Raw genomic sequence first — 22,025 nt, forward strand, 5'->3', positions numbered from 1 at the left:
CCTAGCTAGTAACAATTATTGCAAGTTATATGTTGTCGAAGGCAGGTTAAATAGTATAGTATTGCAGGTTAAATAGCAGCTAGTGCCTCTCCCCAAAATACCCCCCAAGTTTAAAAACGTTTGGACCAGAGGGTCCAATTCTATGAGCCCCAAAAGATGGTGCCCCTATCCTTAATTATTTCCTATGGAAGAAAGGCATGTAAAAAGGCGTGCTGTCCCTTTAAATGTGATGGCCAGAACTCCCTTGGAGTTCAATTATGCTTGTCACATCCTTGTTCCTGGCTCCACCCCCAATGTCTCCTGGCTCCGCCCCCAAAGTCCCCAGATTTTTCTTTAATTGGACTTGGCAACCCTAGTTGCCAGACAGTCTAGGGCAGGGGTGGTGAAACTTGCTTAATGTAAGAGCCACATAGAATAAATGTCAGAAGTTTCAGAGTCACATGACATGGACATCAGATGTTTGAGAGCTGCAAGGAAGGAAGGCAAATAGATGGGGGAGAGAAAGGGGTGGAAAGAAAACAATCTTAACTTTAAATGTATTCTCCAAGATGCCAGCTGGCTTGGCTTGGAGAAATTATTGAGAGAGAGAAATGCCTTCTCCAAGCCTGCTGACAGGGCAGTGGGGGCTTCAAGAGCCACAAAATACCGTATTTTTTGGACCATAAGACTCACTTTTCCCCCACAAAAAAGTGGGGGGGGAAAGTGTGTGCGTCTTATGGAGCGAAGGGACGATAGGACGTACCTTCCTCCGGGGGGGGGGCAATCCACTGCCTCCACCTCCAATCCCGGCGCTTCCCCCGCGCCTGCCTGCCTGCCTCCAGCTCTGCTTCCAGCAAGTGCTGGGATCGCTCCACGCTGCCCCCACCGCAAACCCAGCACTTTGCGAGCTCCGGCGCGGAGGGGGCAGCGTGCTTTTTCCGTGCCTGTCTGCCTGGCTCCAGCTCTGATGCTTAAAGCAAGCGCCGGGATCGGAGGGTGGAGGGAGCAATCCTGGCGCTTGCTGTAAGCGTCAGAGCTGGAGCCTGGCAGACAGGCACGGAGGAAGCACGCTGCCCCCTCCGCAGCCATCGCTCGCGAAGCGCTAGGTTTGCGGTGGGGGCAGCGTGGAGCGATCCCAGCGCTTGCTGGAAGCAGAGCTGGAGCCAGGCAGGCAGGCGCGGGGGAAGTGCCGGGATCGGAGGCGGAGGCAGCAGATCGCCCCCCAGGAGGAAGGTGCGTCCTATGGTCCGGAGCACCTTATGGACCGAAAAATACGGTAACTGTGAAAGAGCCACATGGCTCCCGAGTCACAGTTTGGCCACCCCTGGTCAAGGTCCAACCCTCCAGAAACACGTGTCTCTGCAGGTCTTTCCTGTAGATATAGTGCCCTCATACTCCCACACACGCAATACTGGACAAACTTTCCATTTGTGGTACTCTTCAGATTAGGCTTCTTTCTCTCCTTTCAGCTGCAACCTGAATGTGAACTGAATCCACTTGAATAAATGTAAGTTTACCCTTTTTGCAATATACATCTTGGGAGATTTCATTACTGCATTATTTGCCATGCTGCTATGACTGGGTAAACTCTGCTATATTAAGTAAAATATCCCAGTAATGAAGTAGGTGAGTCTGAGAGAGTTCTGAGGGAACGGTGGCTGGCCCAATGCCACTCAGCTGGTTTCACATGGAGGAGGGGGGAAATCAATCCCACTTCTCCAGATTCAAGTCTGTAGCTTTAAACCTGTACTTCTAGGGTTGCCAGTTCCCCCCTGCCCACCAGTGGAGAATTGGGTGCCAAATCTAGGTTGGAAAACTACTGGAGATTTAGAGATGGAGCCTGGGAAGGACAAGGATCTCAGTGGGCACTGGCTAAGTAGTGGGAGAACTACTGTCTGGGAGAACCGGGTTTGATTCCCCACTCCTCCACTTGCAGCTGCTGGAATGGCCTCGGGTTAGCCATAGCTCTCGCAGAGCTGTCCTTGAAAGGGCAGCTTTCATGAAGCTCTCTTAGCCCCACTCACCTCACAGGGTGTCTGTTGTGGGGAGAGGAAGGGAAGGAGATTGTAAGCCACTCTGAGTGTATGGTGGGGTATAAATCTAATGTCTTCTTCTTCTACTACTGCTATTACTACTACTACTACTTCTACCATGGAGTCCATCCTCCAAAGCTGCCATTTTCTCCAGGGGAACTAATTTCTGTAGCTAGGAGATGAGTTGAAATTCCAGGGGATCCCCAGGTCCCACCTGGAGGCTGGCATCCCTACCCCACACTGGCTCTCTAGAAGTAATGTAGCAGTTAGAATGTTAGACTAAGATCAGAGAGATGCAGGTTCAAATCCCCACTCTGTCATGGCAAGCTGGCTGGGTGACTGCTATTTGCATGCTTTCAGCTTAACCTTTCTCACAGAGTTGTTGTGAGGAAACAGGAGAATGATCCAAGTTGCCTTGAGTTCCCATTGTGAAGAAAGGTAGGGTATGAGTGAATTAAAGTAATAAAATAATAAATAGAAGGGCTGACAAGAGCTGAAGAGGCATCTTGTCTGCCCCATGCGAGTTAAGGGGGGGGCAATGTTTTGCTACTCTGTTCTCTGACAGCCACAGAATTCCTGTCAGAATGCTCTCATACCCTAAAGTGCGCCTCTTTAGTCACAGCGGGAATGTGGTAGCAACTTTTCAAACAGTAATTTTATGCCATGTTTTATCCTGTCATGCCTCTGAAGGGTTCACTACGGAATACGCAGTCTACCCTTCATTCATTTTGTCCTTACAACAGCCCTGTTGGGTAGGCTCTATCTAGAGAGAGGAAATGACTGGCCCAAAGTCACCCCATGAGTTTTGTGGCTGAGTTGAGGGGGTGGGGGTGCCTAAACCTGGGACTCCCCAGCCTCACACAACCATTCTCTCTGTGCTCCCCCACAGAGGTTCAATCCACATAGCCCCAAGGCACAGTGCAGGGCCAATGCCTCCTCCACCCTCAAAAAACATGGACTGTGGCAGCTGCCCTACCTCAGACTATGCTGATGCTGACCCTAGTAGACTGAAATACATAATGCCCAGGTTCAGGGCTGGCTTCAGGGCACCTGGCGCCTGAGGTGAGGTCCTGCACCTCTGCCCTGAGGTGAGGTCCTGCACCTTCTTCTCCCCACCCTCACCCCATGAGGGCAAGCACCATGGCAGCGGCACAGCACGGCTTCTGCGTCTCAGAGCGGGCATACCATCCAGCTGCCATCGGTAGGCCTCCCAGGTACTTCCAGAAGCTCCCAGATCTAGGAGGCTGAGTGATGGTGGCTGGGTAGCACGCACACTCTGAGGCGCAGGAGTCGTGCCGCCATGCTCGCCTGTTTCCCTTGCCAACAAGTTGATGGGGGGAGGGTCCAAATCCATGCCCCTCCAGGGCTGTGCCCTAGGCAGCTGCCTAGGACTGTTTAATGCCAGTAGCTCAGGAAGTAGAATTTTTGCTCACGTCTCCACAGTTTAGAGCAGGGGTGTCAAACATGTGGCCTGGGGGTCGAATCAGGCCCTCGGAAGGCTCCTATCAGGCCCCCAAGCAACTGGCTGTCATCTGCTTCCTTCTCCCTCTCTTTGTTTCCTTCTGCCTCGAAGCTTGCTTTGCCAGGCTTGCTCAATCGCACAGGAGCTACAGAACAAAGCCTCTGTTTTCTCCATTGGCTGAGGCTCCTCCCTAGGGGAGGAAGAGGAGAGGAATAGCTTGCTTTGCCTGGCTCTCTCAATCACACAGCAGAGCTACTTACCCAAGCTTCTCTTCCTTCTATTGGCTGAGGCGCCATCCCCTCCTGGTCCCCTGGGGAAGGAAGGAAGGAAGGAGCCAGAGCTTCCTTTGCCCGGTTTCCTGGATTGCACGGAAGAGATACAAAGAAGGCACCTTTAAGACTAATGAGTGCTAATGGTTCAAGTGTGTTTCATGTTGTCTTTTTTAAAGTGTTTTTTGTGTTTGTCTTTGCGTCTTTTATAATCTCTGTTACCTGGCATTACATTTTATGACAAGACCTGGCCCAACAAGGTCTCATTTATGTTAGATCCAGCCCCAATAACAAAAGAGTTCAACACTCCTGGCTTAGAGGGAGTATTCTATCCCCCAACTCTGTGCCCCCCCCCCACTTTCCCCCAATTGTAAGCCCACTCTCTGTTCCAGCTCAGTTGCCTGCACCACCCACACACCCTTGCCCTGACTGCATTGGCTGATGCAGATGGTTGAAAGTGCTACTTTCATGGCTCCCAGCTGCATCTCTACTGTGCACCCATGTACCCTTCCCCAATGATACTGGGCCATTGTGAGGATTAATGGGAGGGCACATCAAGCAAACAGATGGGGAAGGGCTTGCAGACAGGTGGTGGGGAATACATGAGTCGGGGTTAGGGCTGCCATCTCTGGGTTGGGAAATTCCAGGGCTTTTGGGGGTGGACCCTGGAGAGGGCAAGTTTTAGGGCGGTGAGGGACCTCAGCAGAGTATAATGCCAGATGGTCAGGGGTGGAAATATAGCAGGAGCTCCTTTGCATATTAGGCCACACACCCCTGATGCAGCCAATCCTCCAAGAGCTTGCAAAAAAGAGCTTTGTAAACTCTTGGGGGATTGGGTACATCAGGGGTGTGTGGCCTAATACGCAAAGGAGCTCCTGCTAGAATTCCACCCCTGCAGACAGTCTACCTTCCAAAGCAGCCCTTTTCTTCAGGGAAACTGATTTTGGTCATGCTGCTCCACTTCAAATTATGCTGATGCTGACAATGGAAAAGGCTACCAAGAGAACTAGTAGAGTCAGTTTGGTAAACGGTTATGAGCAGCTGGCTGTAATCTGGTGAACTGGGTTTGTTTCTCCATTCCTCTGCATGCAGCCAGCTAGGTGACCTTGGGCCAGTCACAGTTCTCTCAGAGCTGTTCTCTCAAGAGTCGTTCTGTGAGAGCTCTCTCAGCCCCACCTACCTCACAGGGTGTCTGTTGTGAGGAGAGGAAGGCAAGGAGATTGTAAGCAGCTCTGAGACTCTGAGTGAAGGGCAGGATATAAACTCAATCTCCTCCTCCTCCTTTCCCTATTTGCATTCAGGAGAGTACATTTTAAAGTGACATATACATTCTTTTTTTCCCCCTCCTTCAATGAAAATGCAAGGAAGTGTCCTTTTGGCAGACTTTCTGCTGATCTGAATCTGAGATTCTGTTTCACGTACAATTATTATGACTTTATTATTTTATTTTAATTGGACTGTGTGCTATGTAAGCATACTTTAGGAAATGGTTTTTTTGTTTTGTTTTGAGGGAAGGTGATCAGTGAAAATTTTAATCAATAAATAACCACTTTACTGGCTTCCTGCTAACAGCCTTTCACTTTGAAGCTGTTCAGCCTAGCTTTCTGAATCAACAGGAAAAGCATTTGTCAGCGATGCCTCACCCTTGAGGTTCAGAATAAGGAACTAGTTGACAGAGACATTCCCAAACCATCAACCAATGAAGATCTCACACTGCCAGCATTTGGCATTCATGACAGATGGGGCATCAAAGAAGCAGGGATTAACAACTGGGAGAGAGTAGGAAGAACAGTTTTCAGGTATCTAAAAGCAACAGCCAAACATGTAAGCACAACAAGGCAGAGGAAGTCTGCCAGAAGTAATGATTCAGCTAGCTGAAGCCCCTCAGTTGTTCATGATGGTCTACCAGGACTTCAGAAAATTTCCTGGCTTCAGTGCCTTCCTTGAGAGCCAGTTTGGTGTTGTGGTTAAGTGTGCGGACTCTTATCTGGGAGAACCGGGTTTGATTCCCCACTCCTCCACTTGCAGCTGCTGGAATGGCCTTGGGTCAGTTGTCATTGAAAGGGCAGCTGCTGTAAGAGCTTTTTCAGCCCCATCCACCTCACAGGATGCCTGTTGTGGGGGAAGAGGGTAAAGGAGATTATGAGCCACTCTGAGACTGAGATTCAGTGAGAAGGGTGGGGTACAAATCCAGTATCATCTTCTCCTTCTTATAGAGAGCTCTCTCAGCCCCACCTACCTCACAGGGTGTTTGTTGTGTGTGGGGTGGGGAAGGTAAAGAAGATTGTGACTGCTCTGAGATTCAGAGCATAGGGTGGGATATAAATCCAGTATCTTCTTCTTCTTGAATTACACACACACACACACACAGAAAGCATGGGAGGAATTGTCAAGCATCTGGCTGGGCACAGAACATGCCTGATGTATATTGGCATGATGAATCACAAGTTGTTCTGATCCAGCATAGCCTGGTCAAGAAGCAGGGATGCCAATCTCCAGTCGGTGCATGGAGCTCCCCAGAATTCCAACTGATCTCCAGACTACAGAAGCCACTTAATTGTTTATTTCAGAGCAAGAGTCCAGTGGCACCTTAAAGACTAAGAAAATGTGTGGCAGGGGAGGAGGTTTCATGAGTCACTACAGAAGTAAGTAGCAGCTCCTGATGAAAGTTTGTACCCTGCCATGAATTCTGTTAGTCTTGAAGATGAGACTGGACTCTTGCTCTTTTCTACTGCTACAGACAGGGCTACTTGTCTATACTTATTTAAGACCTTTATGCCTCTCCTCCTGGAAAAAAAATGGCTTCTTTGGAAGGTGGACTGCATGACATTATACCCTTCTGAGGCCCCTCCCCTCCCCCAAAACCCCACCCTCCTGGGCTCTGCTCTCAAATCTCCAGGTACTTCCAATCCCAAATTGGCAACTCTTATCAAGAAATCTGGTTGAAAAAAATCTTGGGCCACACCTGGATGGGTTACCATACTCAGCAGGAGTGGAATTCTAGCAGGAGATCCTTTGCATATTAGGCCACACACCCCTGATGTAGCCAATCCTCCAAGAGCTTATAAAAAAGAGCCTTGTAAGCTCTTGGAGGACTGGCTACGTCAGGGGTGTGTGGCCTAATATGCAAAGGAGCTCCTGCTAGAATTCCACCTTTGATACTCAGTATTTTTGGACTTGTGGGACACCATAATGAAAAAGTTGGAAACCTCTGACCTGTGTTACTGCATTGAATCCTTTAGATTCATTCTCCCATTGACTTTAACATTAAATATGGGTGCCTTTTATTTCCCCCAAAAAGATGAAATTCACCAGTGTGTAGGGGAGTACTACAATTGCTCTGCATTTTGCCCAGTTTGTATAGAAAACTATGAAGGTACAGAGCCAAGAAGGGGAGATTGGTCCTTCCACTGAAACTAATATGAAGTAATAACAAAATAGAATTGTGAAAATGAAACAATAACAAAGGAAACAATAATGGAACAAAAAAAACCATCCAAAAACAACCCAATAATGAAACAGTCACTTTTGGAGTGAATAACAAAAAGATGAAAGAAGAAGAAGAAGATGAAAGAAGAAGATGATAATATTGGATTTATATCCTGCTCTGTACTCTGAATCTCAGAATCTCAGAGCGGTCACAATATCCATTACCTTCCCCCACCCCCGCAACAGACACTCTGTGAGGTAGGTGGGGCTGAGAGAGCTCTTACAGCAGCTACCCTTTCAAGGACAACTCCTACAAGAGCTATGGCTGACCCAAAGCCATTCCAGCAGCTGCAAGTGGAGGAGTGGGGAATCAAATGAAGTAAGTTTGCAACGCTAATGTGGGGCCTGGAGACCTCCATAGCATTGAAATGTTAATTATTCTATGTATTTTATATTTTTATACTATTCTATGTTTTTTATGATTTTTATGTCCCACCACTATGTCTACTCATGCATATACATGTCTATGTAAGCCACCCTGAGCCTGCCTCGGTGGGGAGGACGAGATATAAATGGAATAAAAAATAAAATAAATAAAAATAAATGCACAGCCTTAAGGACATGGACTCCTCTCTTTGAGCAAAACTTAGTCTAAGTTGGTATGATGAGGCAGACTGCAAATAAATAAAAGGCATTTGTTTTGCTCTTGTGTCAAAACTGAGCCAAACTTTCAGATAGGATTCCCAGACCCCCAGTCTGGGCAGGGATCCCCCAATTTTCAGGGTTTCAGGTCAGCCAGTTGGCTGGTGAGGGAAGTCCCACATGATCAGTGATGTCACATGACAACATCCCAATGTGATGACATCACACAGAAGTGGTGTCATCACAGTGGTGATGACATGCACCAGCACTCTGCTTTTGGGCAGAACTCCATGGTTTGAACCCCATTATAACCATAGAGTTTGCCCAAAAACCAGAGTGGCACCCCCAATGTTGCCAACATGATGACATCACGACTGTGTGATGTCATCACATCAGCAACATCCCACCCACTCCCAGGCTCCCCCCCCCCCCAAATCCCACTGACAGTGTGAAGATCACACCTGGCAACCCTATGCCACATACAAAGCACAGGGGTGGAATTCTAACAGGAGCTCCTTTGCATATTAGGCCACACACTCCTGATGTAGCCAATCCTTCAAGAACTTACAAGGCTCTTTTTTGTAAGCTCAAAGGATTGGCTACATCAGGGGTGTGTGACATAATATGCAAAGGAGCTCCTGTTAGAACCCCCCCCCCCCCGCTTAAGCACAAGACTAACACTGGGGTGCTGTATTTTGGGTTGCCAGCTCCATGTGGAATAGTATTACCAGTCTCCAGATGGTGGCTGAAAGTCTCCAGCCATTACAGCTGATCTCCAGGTGACAGATCTGTTCACCTGGATAAAACGGCTTCTTTGGAAGGTGGACTCTATGGCATTATATCATACTAAAGTCCCTCCCCTATCCAAACACTGCCCTCTCCAGGTGCCATCCCCAAAATCTTCAGGTATTTCCCAACCCAAAGCTAGCAACCCTAACGTGGGGCCTGGAGACCTCTGAAAATTACAACTGCTCTCCAGACAACAGAGATCTGTCCCCTGGAGCAAATTGCCTACTTTTAGGTTGGACTTAATGGCATTATACTCTGATGAGGTCCTTCCACACCCCAAACCTGGTGCGGATTCATTTGGAGTACTGTGTACAATTCTGGTCACCACACTTCAAAAGCACTGAGAAAAGTGCAGAAAAGGGCAACTAGAATGATTAAAGGGTTGGGACATTTTCCCTATGAAGAAAGGTTAAAATGCTTGGGGATCTTTAGCTTGGAGAAACGTTGACTGCGGGGTGACATGATAGAGGTTTCCAAGATTATGCATGGGATAGAGAAGGTAGAGAAAGAAGTACTTATCTCCCTTTCTCACAATATAAGAACTTGTAGACATTCAATGAAATTGCTGAGCAGTCAAGTTAGAACAGATAAAAAGAAATACTTCTTCACCCAAAGGCTGATTAACACATGGAATTCACTGCCACAGGAAGTGGTGGCGGTTGCAAGCATAGACAGCTTCAAGAGGGGATTGGACAAACATATGGAGCAGAGGTCCATCAGTGGCTATTAGCCACAGTGTATTGTTGGAACTCTCTGTCCGGGGCAGTGATGCTCTGTATTCTTAGGGTTTGGGGCAGCACAGTGGGAGGGCTTCTAGTATCCTGGACCCACTGATGGACCTTCTGATGGCACCTGGGGTTTTTTGGCCACTGTGTGACAGAGTGTTGGACTAGATGGACCATTGGCCTGATCCAACATGGCTTCTCTAATGTTCTTAAACCCCAGTCTCCACTCCAAACTCTCCAGTAATTTCTCAACCTGGACCTAGAGACCCTATGTGGGAAATTCTCAAGCTATGACTTTGGCAGATCTCCTAAGGAAACAAAAAAAGTTTAATTCTATCAAAATTGCTTCCAAAGCCTGCATTAGGAATATATATATATTTTTTTTAGCAGAGATCAGCTTTAAAAGTCAAAAGAAAGGAAAATGCAGAATTCCCCCCCCCCCCCTGGTATGTCCCATGGGAACAGCAACTTAGCTTTGGATGGAACTTTTCTCAGCTCCCCACAAAGGCGAATAAATGAATCACAGTATCCAACGCATTCAATAGCGGCAGCAACTTCAAAGCCTCCTAATAACTAGGGCATGAATCGAAAATGTTGTGGCACGACACATCTAAGAGTTCTCCTCTTTCTCATCATGTTCTTTTGAAAAGGTGGCTTTATTCGGATTCTTGAGACTTCTCTTGTTCTACAAAAGCAGTTTTTAGGATCTCGTTGAGGTTTACATACACCAGTGTTCAACAGGAACGGCTTGCGTGTCAATTATTTATCGCCAGAGCTTTCATCTGCCTGAGGTTTTTTTTTTAAAAATAAAAAATAAAAACATGATCATCTCCCTCCCCAGTTTGATGTTTAATTTAGAATAAAAGTTTTTTTTAAACTGTTTTTAAAAAAATCCAAAAAAGTTTCCCTCTATTTCACAGGGGGAAGCAATTTCTGGGGGTGGAAAATCTCTCTAATGCCCAGAACAAATGAAATGAAAAGAAAGAGAATGCCTGACAGAAGGCCCGATCCTGCAAATCAGGAGTTCCTTTCAATTTGTGTTTTTTTTCCATGGAGATGGAAGGAGTTCAGTGAGTTCAGGCTTGTAAATAGACCAAATAGGGATGCCAACCTTCAGGTGGGACCCGAGGATCCCCCAAAATTACAGCTCATCTATAGACTACACACGGGTGTGGAATTCTAGCAGGAGCTCCTTTGCATATTAGGCCACACATCCCTGATGTAGCCAATCCTCCAAGAGCTTTTCATTGCAGACTTTTTTACGGGGTGGTTTGCCATTGCCTTCCCTTGTCATCCTACATTTTCCCCAGCAAGCTGGGTTCTCATTTTACTGACCTCAGAAGGATGGAAGGCTGAGTTAACATTGAGCTGGCTACCTGAACCCGACTTCCACCAGGATTGAACTCAGGTCATGAGCAAAGAGCTCAGACTGCAGTACTGCAGCTTTACCACCCTGCGCCATTAACATTAACATTTAGCTTACTAGCATCTAATTTGTCAGGAGTTCTCCAAGATCTCAGGCATCTGCCCTCAGAGATCTGCTGAAGTGGAGATGCCAGGAATTGGACTTGTAGTGAAATCCCTCCCCAACCATAGAGCAGAACAAATATTGTCTTATGTAGAGTGACCAATGGGCCTATCTTCCTCAGTATTGTCAGCTCTGATTGGCTGCTACTGGAAGCTCTCAGGAACTGAGTTCAAGGACCTTTGTGGGTCTTCTAATATGTTAGAGGAAATGGCTGTGAAAGGTTGATCTTGAGCAGGGATGGCCAAACTTGCTTAACATAACAGCCACATAGAATAAATGTCAGATGTTTGAGAGCCACAAGAAATAAACATCAGATGTTTGAGGGAGGAAGGAAGGAAAATAAATGGGGAGAGGGGGAGAGAAAGCAACTTTAACTTTAAATGCATTCTCCAAGCTGCTGACCAACAGGGCTGCGGGGGCTTTGAGAGCCATGCAATATGTGTGAAAGAGCCACATGTGGCTTCCGAGCTGCAGTTTGGCCACCCCTGATCTTGACCTTAGACTTACCAGACCTGAGGTGCATGTGAAAGATGTTTAAACTCTTTATCTACAAAGCTAAGTTCAGCCAGAATATAAAACTTAGATGCCAAAAGTGAAGAATCTGAAACTAGATTGGACGGTGGCTTCTAAATGCTGTAGCCTTCAATCTCCAGCTCCCTTCTTCCTTATAATGTCTACTAGGGGGACCCTATTTGGGTGGAAAGGTGGCATATAAATAAGAATATGTGAACATAAGAGAGGTCACGTTGGATCAGGCCAATAACCCATCCAGTCCAACACTCTGTGTCACTCAGTGGCCCAAAAACATGTGCCATGTTTTAAATAAATAAACCCTAAACCAGGGGTGGAATTCTAGCAGAAGCTCCTTTGCATATTAGCCAATCCTCCAAGAGCTTACAAGGCTCTTTTTTGTAAGCTCTTGGAGGATTGGCTACATTGGGGGAGGGTGGCCTAATATGCAAAGGAGCTCTTGCTAGAATTCCACCCTTGCCCTAAACTAAACCATGTGGTCGTCTGGCATCACAATGTGAATTCATTTACCCTCATTCCACTCTGCCATTTCTGGGGGCAGGAAACCAATCAATGCAATGTAGTCACATGATACACTTCAGTTTCCTAGGCAGTGCAGCTGACATGGAACCCCGGGGGGAGGGGCTTCCAAGGCAGGAGGTGGTTTGCTATTGCCTGCCTCCGCATAGCAGCCCTGGAGCTCCTTGGTGGTCTCTCATCTAAGCACTAACCAGGTCTGACCCTTCTTTGCTTCCAAGCTCTGATGAGGTCAGGTTAGCCTGGACCATCCAGGTCAGGGTGGAAGCCAGGGCTTTTTTTTGTAGCAGGATCTCCTCTGCATATTAGGCTACACCCACCTGATGCAGCCAATCCTCCTGGAGCTTAGACTAGGCCCTGTAAGAAGATCCCTGTAAGTTCATGGAGGATTGGCTACATCAGGGGTGCATGGCCTAATATGCAAAGGAGTTCCTGCTACAAAAAAACGCCCTGGTGGCATATGTTGTTCTCCCTTCCTGCATTTTATAGGGAGTACCAAGAAGGAAAAGAGGACAAGACATGGGGATGCCCCTTTCCTTAACAGCTCCATGATTTCTATAACACCTATCTTGCAGAGCCCATTTACTTCAATGGATCTCAGTGAACTTTGCTTGGGATTACAGCATTTGTGATTGTGGACCACACTCACTCTCTCTAACCTACCTTGCAGGGTTGCTGTACAAATAAACAGGAGAAATGGAGAACTGTAGATGGTGCCCTGAACTCTTTGAAGGAAAGCGGGATGAAAAGGTACGTATGGATGGATAGCATTGGATAGTATTAGAGGCAAAACCATGGCTCAGGAAGAGAGAGATTTGATTATCGCAATGAAAAAAAGGGGGGGGGGAGAATATAAAATGTGTACTGACAAGAAGCAAATACAGGTGTCAGGTACTTTCCCCTACACTATAAATAACCCATCGTGTGGGTCCCACAGTACCTGGTTGCTAATCAATTTTTTATTCAAATCGTCTCCAACTAACAAGTCAACCGTTATTCTCAATAGGTATTGAATCCTCTTTCATGAGTGCCATAAAGGATATGGCTGCCTATAAAGTCGGAAAGGTCGCTTCCAACACATCCTTTGAAATCCCTGCCAGTAAAATCTTGCTCAGTATATTTCACAGCACTTCCAGCAAAAAGAGGACACAAACCCTACTGTTCAATAGCAGCAACTGCAAGCTGGGGAAGGGTGGCGTCCCATTGGCATGAGGTCCAAGGTTCAATACCCAGCATCTCCAGTTTAAAAAGACCAGGCAGTAGGGTAATGAATATATGAAGCTGCCTTAATACTGAATCAGACCCTCGGTCCATCAAAGTCAGTATTGTCTACTCAGACTGGCAGCGGCTCTCCAAGGTCTCAAGCTGAGGTTTTTCACGTCTATTTTCCTGGACCCTTTTTAGTTGGAGATGCTGGGGATTGAACCTGGGACCAAGCAGATGCTCTATCATTGAGCCGCCATCCCACTGTCCCTAATGGGAGGGACCTGTGCCCGAGACTTTGGAGAGCAGCTACTGATCTGAACAGACAATACTGACCTTGATGGACCGGCGGTTGGATTTAGTATAAGGCAGCTTCATATGTTTATGGAGGTTTATTTACATGCATTAGATTTCTCCCCCCCCAAAAAAAAAAAAAAAAATCTATGATAAACGTTTCCTTAACTCTGATGAGAATTTTTGGGGGATTTTTTTTTTTTTTAATACACACACACAGAAAAACAAATAATTGCATTTATTCACTCTGGTTGACTGGTTACAATTGTTGGTCTGTGTTCCAATGCCCATTGAAACACATTATCTACCAATCTCTAGAACCCAAGCCTGGCCTACAACGCAGGGTAGTTGTGAAGATAAAATGCAGCAAGGGCGAACAATATATGAGATACTGGAAGAAAGGGTAGGATAGAAATGTAACAGATTTAGAGCGAGAGGTGCAAGAAATCCTGGAGCAGGTCTCATTTTGGGCAGGAGCTCACAAGTCTCCAACATAGTGCCTGCAGGCACCATGGTGCTGTATGCAGGGCTTTTTTTTTGTAGCAGGAACTCCTTTGCATATTAGGCCACACACTCCTGATGTAGCCAATCCTCCAAAAGCTTACAGGTCTCTTCTTACAGGGCCTATTGTAAGCTCTTGGAGGATTAGCTACATCAGGAGTGTGTGGCCTAATATGCAAAGGAGTTCCTGCTACAAAATAAGCCCTGGCTGTATGACAGCTTTCCTGGCACCTGCCAAAGATTTTTAGAAAGCTGGCAGAGCCAGGTGGGGCTTTTCTGATTGGCCATGGGAGATTTGATTGGCTGTGAGGATTTAAAAAAAAAACACAACAGTGTTTGTGCCGCAGCTGCCCCCACAGCACAAAAATCTTCCCTGTGTAACTGAAGGTAAGCTGTGGCAGCCATTTTGTGGCTGGCTCCACCTCCTGCAGCATCCATTTTGTGTGTGCATTCTCAAAAGAGCTGAGGACCCTTCACTTAAGATGCTTTATTGACCAGATCCTTCCTTCTAGAACTTGCCCTTCTGCTTGAATGAGATTTAAAATGGTCCAGTTGCTAGGGAGATTTCAATAACTGTACCTGTACTCTATCAGTCTTGTGCCATCAATTCCATTTAGCCTCACCTAGGTTGTATGCATTGCCTAACCAATGCTCCAGGACAGGGTTTTTTTGTAAATAAAAGAGGTGCCAGAGCTCATTAGCACAACTAATTTGCATATGCCACACACCCCTGACATCATCGGAAGGTGGACTAAATTATAGCAGCTCAGCATCTACCTTAAAATGCTTCTTGAATTATAAATGTCATAATAAAACCTTACTCCCATCATACTTTTCAAATTACTTTCTCCTATGTGGCCACAGTGGCATGAAAAAGATTTACATCTGTCTGCTTTATAGGTTTTGGTTATTTTCCCATTTTTGGCAGGGGTGGGGAGGAACATTAGAAAGTTTCCTGAATCTTATAGTTCAGCAAAATTCTCACAGGGGGGTTTGAACAATGGAGCCCAGCAGGGCCAGCCCATGCACTATGCAGAGCTAGGTGGCTGCCCAGGGTGAGGACCTGGGGAGCGCGCCAGTTTGGCCCTCCCGCCCGTCCTCACCTCTGGGACGAAGGAAATAGCCGGCAAAGGCAAGTGCAGCAGCAGCACGCTTGCACCTCAGAACATCCATAAGGCTGCTGTTGCTTCACCTCATGTGTCAGACACTGAAGGAGGAGCCTCAGCAGCCTCACAGTGTGCTCTGAGGCGCAGGTGCGCTGTTACTGTGTTCACTGTTGCCAAGGATGGAGTGGGGGCGGGGCGCCTTGCCTGGGGTGCCGGGATTGCGGCAGCTCCATAAAGCTGGCATTGGAGTCCAGAAGCAAGTATTGGGGGGCGGTAAAAAAAGAAGAAGCACAATCAATCCCCCGCTCTCTAAAAATCTGGAAGCGGGGTGGGGGGGGGGTGGAACGGCGCCATATCTCTTTCCCTGCCTGGCTTCAGGCTTCTCCCTTCCTCCGGGTCACAAAGACTCGCCCACCGCCTCCCTGGCTGGTTTCCTCCTTCTAATATATTTGAAGAAATTTTTATTGTTGGTCTTTATGTTTTTTGCAATATACTCCTCATAGTCCCTTTTTGCCTGCCTGATCACAGTCTTGCATTTGATTTGCCACAGCCTGTGTTCCCTTTTATTAATCTCACTTGGATTAGCTTTCCAGCACTTAAAGGAGTCCTTCTTACCTTTTACAGTTTCCATTACTTTGTTTGTTAACCATGCAGGCCTTTTCTTATTCCTGTTTGTGCCTTTCCTAACTTGTGGTATATATTTTATCTGAACTTCTAGGATTGTAGTTTTAAATAGCCTCCAAGCTTACCCAAGGGTTTTGACTGTATTTACCTTTCCTTTCAGTTTTCTCTTCACATGCCTCCTCATCTCAGAGAATTTACCCCTTTTAAAGTTAAACGTGGTTGTGCTGGTCTTTTGGGGCAACTCCCTATTTATACAAATGGTGAAATCAATAATGTTATGGTCACTGCTCCCAAGCAGTGCGATCACTTTTATATCTCTCACCAAGTCTTGGGCATTACTTAGGACCAAATCCAGGATCCACCCCTGGTAGGTTCTGCGACCATCTGCTCCATAGCACAGTCATTGAGAGCATTTAGAAACTCAGATGGCCATCTGGCCTCTGTTTTAAAACCTCCAAGGAAGGAGGGCCCACCACCTGCTAAGGAAGCCGGTTCCACTGAGGAACCGCTCTAACAATCAGGAAGTTCTTCCTAATGTTGAGCTGGAAACTCTTTTGATTTAATTTCAACCCACTGGTTCTGCTCCTACCCACAGAAAACAATTCCACACCATCCTCTATATGACAACCCTTCAAGTACTTGAAGATGGTGATCATATCACCTCTCAGCCGCCTCCTCTCCAGGCTAAACATCCCCAGCTCCTTCAACCTTTCCTCATAGGACTTGGTCTCCAGACCCCTCACCATCGTCGTCGCCCTCCTCTGTACCTAACATCTAACAGTGGTTCAGACCAAGATTCTTGGGAGAAATAGCCCGAATTGGACAGCTTCAGATTATTTTCATAGCCAGGTTCACATCCCTAATTTTTGACCACACAGCTTCTGTCTCTGCCCTTGAAAACTCATTAAAATGGTCATATAAAGAACGAAAGCGCCGGTTTTCAGAGCTGCAGCCCCTGAAGTCCTCGTAGGTCAGGCCCATCTGGAGTGATGGAGGAATTAGGTGGATGCCTTGGGCTCGGCTACTGTTCTAATTCTAATGTAGGGTTTCGAGAAGCAGCCATCTAAAAGTCTAAAAAAAACCTGGTTCGCAATATCAGGCGGCCACTGAGAGCTCAAATGAATAAAATGGGCAGCGTGCTGAATAGATTTTTACCTGCTGCTTACGGGGCCAGAGAGGAGTAGAGCCAATACAGGAATGGCACGTTTCTCATTTTGCTGAACTGCAAGGGAGGGGAAAAAAATCAAATTAGGATCCCTACTTAGAGAATCAGCTTCCTGTTAGGAAAGCTTTGTGAAACTGTTAGCGATGCCACACGTGGTATCAAGCAAGAGTGTGCCGGTGTAATGGCGTTGATTTGTCCCTCCTCTCTGCTCCCTCCCTCCCTCCCTCCCTCTCTCTCTCTTTCTGTTTAAACTGGAGGGAGATATATACTTGGCTCAAGCGCTATGGAAAGTTGGGCTCGCAAATATTATTGAAGTGTAATAGCACCCCCTGCCAGGTTTCAATTACAAACTACATTTCACACACACCGAGAGAAAAACACATTGGGAAAATGTCAGCGCTGAACTTTTTGCATAACTTCTATAAACTTTTGCCATTTGTAAAGGGGGAGCAGGGAGGGAGACCTACCTGTACTGGAGAAGACAGTGAGAGAAGATAAGGAACTTGGAGAGGGAGAGAGATGTGGCAGTGCCGGTTTGAATCCTGTGGAGGCCCCTAGGCAGTCAAAATCTCAGAGGCCCCCTTGCAAATTATCTCAGAGTCGGAGCACACACCCCACTGCCCATGGCCCCCGTTGCAGCCTGCAGGCACCTTCTCAAAAGCCCCTTTGACAAAGCTGCGGGGGAGAGGCAGAGAAAGGCAAACTTGGCGACACCGCCAGCCGCAGCCACTCCAGGCAAATTGGGCAAAGAGTAGCTCAGTTGCTGGCTGCGTGTGCAGGCTAGGAGGGCTGCAAGCAGGGGGGGGGGCAGAACTGAGAGGAAAAGACTTGGGGGCCCATAGGCCAGTGCCTACTTGGCCTAATTGTTAATCCGGCCCTGAGATGTGGGGGTGATCACTGTGGAAGCAAAAACTGGCTCTCTGACCATGGGACGGTGGGATGGTGGCTCAGTGGCAGAGCATCTGCCTGGTAAGCAGAAGGTCCCAGGTTCAATCCCCGGCATCTCCAACTGAAAAGGGTCCAGGCAAGTAGGTGTGAAAAACCTCAGCTTGTGACCCTGGAGAGCTGCTGCCAGTCTGAGTAGACAGTACTGACTTCGGTGGACCCAGGGTCTAATTCAGTATAAGGCAGCTTCATATGTGATGTGATGGTATCACTTTACTCTGCTCTGGTAAGACCTCACCTGGAGTATTGTGTTCATTTTGGGCACCACATTTTAAGAAGGATATAGACAAGCTGGAACGGGTCCGGAGGAGGGCGATGAAGATGGTGAGGGGTCTGGAGACCAAGTCCTATGAGGAAAGGTTGAAGGAGCTGGGGATGTTTAGCCTGGAGAGGAGGCGGCTGAGAGGGGATATGATCACCATCTTCAAGTACTTGAAGGGCTGTCATTTAGAGGATGGTGTGGAATTGTTTTCTGTGGCCCCAGAAGGTAGGACCTGAACCAATGGGTTGAAATTAAATCAAAAGAGTTTCCGGCTCAACATTAGGAAGAACTTCCTGACCATTAGAACGATTCCTCAGTGGAACAGGCTTCCTCGGGAGATGGTGGGTTCTCCTTCCTTGGAGGTTTTTAAACAGAGGCTAGATGGCCATCTGACAGCGATGAAGATCCTGTGAATTTAGGGGGAAGTGTTTGTGAGTTTCCTGCATTGTGCAGGGGGTTGGACTAGATGACCCTAGAAGTCCCTTCCAACTCTATGATTCTATGTTCATATGACCAGGATCCAAAATATTGCTCAAGGAAGAGGATTGTGCTGCCCTGACCCGAATAGCCCCGGCAAGACTGATCTTGTCAGATCTTGAAAGACAAGCAGGGTCAATCCCGGCAAGCACTTGGACGGGAGACCTCCTTGGAATACCAGGAGCGGGAGGCAGATGCTACTCAGACTGGCAGCGGCTCCCCAGGGTCTCAAGCTGAGGTTTTTCACACCTACTTGCCTGGACCCTTTTCAGTTGGAGATGCCGGGGACTGAACCTGGGACCTTCTGCTTACCAGGCAGATGCTGTACCACTGAGCCACCATCCCACCGTCCCATGATCAGAGCGCCGGTTTTTGCTTCCACAGTGATCACCCCCACATCTCAGGGCCGGATTAACTATTAGGCCAAGTAGGCACTGGCGTATGGGCCCCCAAGTCTTTAGGGGTCCCAGGCTGGCTTTTCCACCTGGTTTCCCCCCCTGTTTGCAGCAAGAGTCAGACTCGACTGTTCGACTGAACAACAACAAAATGCGAGCCTTAATGCTGCCTTATACAAGATCAGACGATTAGTCTAGCTGGGCCATCACCATGTACTCCAAATGGCAAAAGCTTTCTAGGATCCATGCCAGGGAAGAATCTTTCAGACTACCTGCAGTCGTTTAATGATTCTAGGGATTGGATATACATATGGAGCAGAGGTCCATCAGTGGCTGTTAGTTACAAAGTATAGATGGAACTCTCTGTCTGGGGCAGCGATGCTCTGTATTCTTGGTTCTTGGGGAGGGGGAACAGTGGGAGGGTTTCTAGTGTCCTGGCCCCACTGGTAGACCTCCTGATGGCACCTGATTTTCTTGGCCACTGTGTGACACAGAGTGTTGGACTGGATGGGCCACTGGCCTGATCTAACATGGCTTCTCTTATATTCTTAAGCATGTTCTCTGTTCCTGAGTTACAATCCTTTTGTGGCTCTTTGTGGACTTGCATTATTCTTCTATTAAAGGGCTAAATGTCCTGACTGGATAGCCAGGCTCGTCCATTCCTGTCAGATTGTGGAAGCTAAGCAGGGTCAGGCCTGGTTAGTATTTGGATGGGAGACCACTAAGAAAGACCAGGGTAATGGCGCAGAGCCAGGAAATGGCAGCCCACCTCTGAATATCTGTTGCCTTGAAAATTCTACTCAGTTGCCATAAGTTGCCTGCAACTTTATGGTACTTTCCACCAACACAAGGGGCTAAACGCTCCCTTATCTTACTCTTCCCTTTCTCCTTTGCTGGTTTCTGTGCTTGAAATCCTTTCACAGAAGAATGAACGAATATTCTGTACCAGGGGTGGAATTCTATCAGGAGCTCCTTTGCTTATTAGGTCACACACCCCTGGTGTAGCCAATCCTCCAAGAGTTTACAAGGCTCTTTTTTTATAAGCTCTTGAAGGATTGGCTGCATCAGGGTTGTGTGGCCTAATATGCAAAGGAGCTCCTGATAGAATTCCACCCGTTTCATACTTTCTTTTTCCATTCGCTTGTTGTTTTTCTGTCATGATTTCAGTTCTTCACTTTCCCCAATGGGTTTCTTAGATTAGTTTGTGTTTTGTAAACACCTTCATTCATCTGAGTACGGCTTTCTGCAGGTACTGCCCTGAAAATGGGTGAGATTAACATGTGCATTCTCTGTTGTGCTCCCCACCTTGTGGGAAAGCCTGCCTGAAAAGCTCAGGAAGGCCTCCACATGTCTGGCATTCTGCAAAGGGTGTAAGGTAGAATTGTCCAGGGGTACATTTTTACAAAGGTATTTCCACCCCCGCTGTCAAGTCACACCCAAGGGCTTTTATATATATATATATTGGATTTATATCTCATCCTGTACTCTGAATCTCAGAGCAGTCACAATCTCCTCTACCTCCTGCCCCCCACAACAGACAACTTGTGAGGTAGGTGGGGCTGAGAGAGCTTTTTACAGCAGCTGCCCTTTCAAGGACAACTCTTGCAAGAGCTATGGCTGACCCAAGGCCATTCCAGCAGGTGCAAGTGGACGAGTGGGGAATCAAACCTGGTTCTCCTAGATAAGAGACTGCACACTTAACCACAACACCAGACTGGTGACCCCAGGAGTCATTTTGTAGATAAACAGGTGGTGGAGCTCATTAGCATAACTCATTAGCATATGCCACCCCCCTTCCACCAGCCAACAGCAACCTGATGCAAGAAAGGAGAGCCCTGGGTGAGCAAGACCTGCTTGGGCTGGCCAGATCTCCAGTCAGCCCAAGGAGGTCTTGCTCACCTGGGGTTCTCCTAGGCTGCCAGCCCACAGTCAAAAGGCCAGCAAGCCACCTGCTGCACAAAATCACATAAGAAGTGGAGGAGAAATGGTGTGTGGGGGCTTCTCTAGGGGTTAATGAGGGCTGCTGGGGGTGTGGCAAAGCCTCTGGTGGCTGGCTGGCTGCCCGCTCTCCCAATCCAGGGATTGTTATGCAGCTGCACCTACTATGCAATGGACAAGGTAGGTGGGGAGGAAGAGAGAGAACCCTCAGAAAGGTTCAGGAGTTGTGCTCCTGTGAACTCCTGATGAATTCAAGGCCTGCGTGACCCCATTGGGTTTTCAAGACAAGAGACATTCGGTGGTTGTTTGTTGCCATTTCCTGCTTCTGTCAGCAACCCTTGGAGGTCTCCCATCCAAATATTAACCAGGGCTGACCCTGCTTAATTTCTGAGATATGACGAAATTGTGCCAGTTTGGGCTATCCAAATCATATTTAATCCAATGATTCAAGAAGGTACTTTAGTAAAGGTAATGGAACTGTAGGCCATGCTACACTGTATAGTATATATAATCTGTTTTGCCATATACATTATCTTGCTCTATTTTTTTCTACATATGTAATTCCCTTTTTTGGCACTGTTACCGTATCCTGTTCAGGGCTTTTTTTTTGTAGCAGGAACTCCTTTGCATATTAGGCCACACACCCCTGATGTAGCCGATCCCCCAAGAGTTTACAGAGCTTTTCTTACAGGGCCTACTGTAAGCTCCAGGAGGATTGGCTACATCAAGGGGTGTGTGGCCTAATATGCAAAGGACTACCTACTACCAAAAAAAAAAGCCCTGATCCTGTTTAATACTTATAATTTCTTTCAGGTTTTAGTAATCCTGATCCTCTTGCTTTGCTTATCAGATGCCTCATTCTATTGATTACACTGAGTGCCAACAAGAAAGGTGGACTATAAATCATGTAAGTAAAATACAAGAAATTAATGTCTATGGTATTTCCACTTCTTTTAGATACACAACCAGGACTTTTTTTTCCCTTTTCTTTCTAGCAGGAATGCACAGGAACGCAGTTCTGGCTGGCTTATCTTTGTGTATGTGGGTGTGACTTAATATGCAAATGAGTTTCTGCTGGGCTTTTTCTGCCAAAGAAGCCTTGCGCACAACGTATGGATAGCAAGTTATCAATTCACAAATAATGTTGGCACTATCGTGGGAAGAATGAAATGGAAGGAAATTGAAAATGGTGTGATCACAAGCCACAGGCTT

This window comes from Heteronotia binoei, chromosome 8, assembly GCF_032191835.1.
Source record: "Heteronotia binoei isolate CCM8104 ecotype False Entrance Well chromosome 8, APGP_CSIRO_Hbin_v1, whole genome shotgun sequence".
Taxonomy (NCBI): Eukaryota; Metazoa; Chordata; class Lepidosauria; order Squamata; family Gekkonidae; genus Heteronotia; species Heteronotia binoei.